Source organism: Saccopteryx leptura, chromosome 1, assembly GCF_036850995.1.
Source record: "Saccopteryx leptura isolate mSacLep1 chromosome 1, mSacLep1_pri_phased_curated, whole genome shotgun sequence".
Taxonomy (NCBI): domain Eukaryota; kingdom Metazoa; phylum Chordata; class Mammalia; order Chiroptera; family Emballonuridae; genus Saccopteryx; species Saccopteryx leptura.
In genome coordinates, this window is record NC_089503.1 from 286,722,853 (window position 1) to 286,727,530 (window position 4,678).

Genomic DNA, 4,678 nt, shown 5'->3' on the forward strand with positions numbered 1-4,678 from the left:
ACCTCTTAGCTAAAACTCTATTATCCAGTATTTGCTGGGAAGTTAGCAGTGGTTGCCATCATATTTATATTATACACAGAGAAGTGCTCAATACCTAGGAAGCTGGTGCTCAGCATCTCCCAATAGGCCAAACTTTGCTAATTAAGTGGGTTTCTATGTGGGGTGTGTGGAGGTGATCGGCATCATCCCATATCCACATTTCAGATTTTTTTTTTTTTTTTTTTGTATTTTTCTGAAGCTGGAAATGGGGAGAGACAGTCAGACAGACTCCCGCATGCGCCCGACTGGGATCTACCTGGCACGCCCACTAGGAGCGGACGCTTTGCCCACCAGGGGGCGATGCTCTGCCCTCCCAGAGCCACTCTAGCGCCTGGGGCAGAGGCCAAGGAGCCATCCCCAGTGCCCGGGCCATCTTTGCTCCAATGGAGCCTCCGCTGCGGGAGGGGAAGAGAGAGACAGAGAGGAAGGAGGGGGGTGGGGGGTGGAGAAGCAAATGGGTGCTTCTCCTATGTGCCCTGGCTGGGAATCGAACCCAGGTCCCCCGCACACCAGGCCGACGCTCTACCGCTGAGCCAACCAGCCAGGGCCACATTTCAGATTTTTTATCGCTGCTTTTGATCTGCTTCCTCAAATGACTCTGTTGGCTACACCCCCTTTTCCTGAATTGGATACATCTATCAGCTGAGCCCCTCTAAGGCCTCAGTCTCCCCTGGTTCTCAGGCTGCTGACCTCACAGGCCCGTCTGGAACCTGGCCATTTGGATCTTGTCAGCCCTGTTCCCCATCACAGAAGGAGTTTGGTAGGAGTGTGCCAAGCAGGCTGTCAGCCACAGCAAGCTTTTGGAAAAGATATGCCAACTGCAGCAACAGAAAATGCAATTCCCTTGAATAACTTTGTTAATATTTGAAAATTAGTTCCCTTGCTCCTTATTGTGCTATTGGGGATTAGAATACAAGAGTAAGGACAAGGGCAATGGCACATTCAAATGCTGTTCTTCTCTAAAACAGCACAGACATGGAAGGGCAGGCCCTATAATCTGGGGATTTCCCGAGGCTCCCACTTTCATTTGACCAGAGTTGCCTTAGGGATAGTTAAAGGAAATTTTCTGGGATATTTTTCTTCTTTGCATCAAGAAATTACTAAGAGTACACATTTAAATTAACATTCTTTGGATCCCAAGCCCAGAGAACAGCTGCTGTGAGCTGAGTTCTGTGACTCTGGTTTCAGATTTTTCCTCCCACAAGCATGGAACACTGGATGTGCCTGATTCTGAGATGACAAGAGGCTGTCTGTTTCCAAATGGGTGCAATTTAGCTTTAGAACTTGGCAGGAGATCATGTCACTGGGTCAGCACCCAGGCCACTAGATGAATAGCCAATGAACACCGGCTTTGGACTAAACTGTGAACAGACATTTCCCTTCTGTGGCCCAGTTTCCCTTGACCCTTCTCAAAACCCTTAATCAAGAAAGACTGATACACTTTAAAGGGCCCATGGCTGATTAGGTCTATATTACTGCTCTAAAAGTTCTGATTTTTCAAATTATCTTGAAGAGAAATAAATGAATAATGAATAATTAATGACAAAATTTTAGGTATTGGTGGGACTTTGAGGAAAGAAATTGTTTCAGTCTTCCTGAACACATGGCTGCCCCTAAAGCACGTGGCTGAGATGATGACCTCTCCCTTCTCATCTCAGGACTAGATCCACAGGGTGAGACAGACAGGGGTGAGACAAGTCATCTCACTAGAGTAGGGTGGCAGTGTCGAGGAGACTGAGTGGTAAAGACAAAAGTGATGATGAATATAGACAGGGGGTGCTTAGGTTTGAAGACACTTTCTATGCCCAGTAGGAGGAGAGTTGGAAACCACCAGTCTCCTTATGCCCCTTTATCTTCCAGAAGTGGAGACTGAGGCACTGAGATGCTCCCCTCCCCCACTATGGTAGCTCATCCAGTCACCAGTAAAACAAGGTCAGAACCCAGGCTTCTGTCAGCAGGACTCTTAATCTCATTTGAGAGATGCCTCCTCCAAACACCCATGTTTCATTGACCGTCTTTATAGTGACTGAAGTAAGAAAACAACATGAAAGTCTTCACTTCCATCATGTCATTTTTTTTTTTTTTATTTAGTGACAGAGACAGAGAAAGGGACAGATAGGGACAGACAAACAAGAAAGAAGAGAGATGAGAAGCACCAAGTCTTTGTTGCAGCATCTTAATTGTTCATTGATTGCTTTCTCATATGTGCTTTTGGGGGGGGGGGGGCTCCAGCTGAGCGAGTGACCCTTTGCTCAAGCCAGCGACCTTTGGGCTCAAGGCAGCAACCATGGGGTCATGTCTATGATCCCACTCTCAATCCAGTAACCCCGCGCTCAAGCTGGTGAGCCCACGCTCAAGCAGCAACCTTGGGGTTTCGAACCTGGGTCCTCTGCATCCCAGTTCGACACTTTTTCCAATGTGCCACAACCTGGTCAGGCTGTGCTGTTTTCATATTGATTGTACTTCTTTCTCAGTGGAACCAAAGGATGGCATTTTCTCTGTGCCTTCCCCTCTTACCTGCTGCACATAAAATAGCCCACTGCCATTTTTTCTCCTTTTCCCTTTCCCTGTTGGTTTTCCCCAGGATGCTCAAGTAATGAGCAGGCCTCAGGAAAGTATAGCCTCTTGGTTATCTCTAGCAGTAGATCTGGGAATCGGGAATCATTCCCTAGAGCAAACTGAATGCTCTTAAATGCATTCTGCTTGAATGCACCAACTTCTCACAGAAGAATTCACCAAGATGAGAATGAGCAATTGCTAGGTGGGGACAAGGCTGGGGACTGCAGAGGACTGCAAATGAAAAGGGGGTTGGGGCAGAAACTGAAGGAAGATAGGCCGGCAGCAGATGTGTGAGAGGTGTTCGTGACAGGATCTTGCTGCATTTCTGTGATTTACACAGATCAAAAAGAATTTCCAAAGAGCTCCTCCATAATTTAGCATCTGCCAGCTTTAAAACGCAAAGTTTCTTTACCTTTTAAAAGCACTTTCCTCGATCTAGCTTTCATTTTCAGAGTGGCAAATTCAGGGGACTGTTCTCACCCTATCCTGGAGCTAAGGAATTCTGCTGGGAAGGATTGGTGGCTGCCAAAGTCCTCAGAGGCATTGGCCAGTGTGCCGCATCCTGGCATCATTGTCCAGCTTTTGCAAATAATGCGTTCACGTTACCCACTTATTCTGATTTCTCCAAGAAAATGACAAATTAGGGGACACACGAACTACCCAGGCTCATCTACAATCTGCACAGACACCACAGGCTGCCAGACCCCATGGGGGTTTGAAGAAGGGCAGAAGCCTCCCACTCTCAGCTGTCAGGCTGACAATGCCCATGGAAAGCAGAACGTTGAGGATTTCCAGTCTGTTCTGTGGGTCTCCTAAGAGCTTTGGAATGGCAAAAGCACAGGACCTGGTGGCCAATAGGATATGTGGGAATATAGGAGCAGCCTGGGAGTAGAGTGGAATTTAAACAGCCCTGGACTGGCCGCCCATGTGCAGCTGGAGGCCACGGCAGGAGAAGGAGGGCGCCAGAGGCAGACAGCCCTGCCCTCTTTGCCTTCCTGCTGATGACAGGGCGCTTAAGCCAAAAGAACAAATGAATACACTGGAGATTCCTTAGAGTCCTCACTGTAATTATGTAGCCCTGGGAAATGAGGAACTGTAAAGTTGGCTAAACATTGGACATTTTGCCAAACGGGTAATTGTTTTAGTTTTTTTTTTCCCCCCTTAGAAAAAATGAAACAAAAATCATATTAGTATTGTACTTAAGACTCAAAGAGTAAATATGTTCTGACTTAAAATATACCAAAAATAAGAGACAATCTTCGAAGGGTCAGCAAAACCTACCCAGTAAAGTGTTTTTATTTTTATTAGTTAAACTCCGGCTTCTTAAATAAGATAAATAGCTTGGCCAATAATAATAATTAGACTCTAATCTGATCTTAAGAAGAAAAGAATCTTAGGAGGAAAGAAAAGAGCCTCATTTTGAGAAAAGCCTCTGCTCTGCTGGGTTGGAGGAGGGGGCCTGAAGGGAAGAAGACAGTGGGAGGGATGCCACCCTCAAATGGCTGCTCCCCCGCCCCCCCCACCATGGATTTAGGATGCCATGGAATTTATCTCTGTTTCATGCTGCCTGGAGGTCCAACTTAATCCTGATGACTTTCCTTGCAAGACAACCAAACACAAAATGGGGACTGCAACTTCCTTAGAACACCTTGATGTATAAATATACTCTCCTATTGGAACCACAAGTTAGGTGACTATTGCTGTTTCTTCCTCCCTTTCCCAACACCCGTGGTACTTTTTTTTAGCCTTCTCTGTGTAGACATCTTAGTCGAGTTCGTCTCTTTACAAAGCTGTTTCCCCACTGGACTGTGAGGACCTGGAGAACAAGGACTATCTCCTGATTATCTTTGTTTCCTGGGGAGGAGGGAAGAAAGGAATGTCGAGCTCCTGTTAAGTGAAACACTATGCTACACATCATATATCAGATATTTCTCTTAAAGCTCACAGTATAATGACAATCACAAATCTGCACAAGACACCTGAGAGATTAATTTATCCAAGTCAAAAGCTGAACCAGAAATAAAATCCAGGTCCCCTTCTTTACCTGCTGGCCCAGGACCTCGTGTGGAGCAGGAGGGCT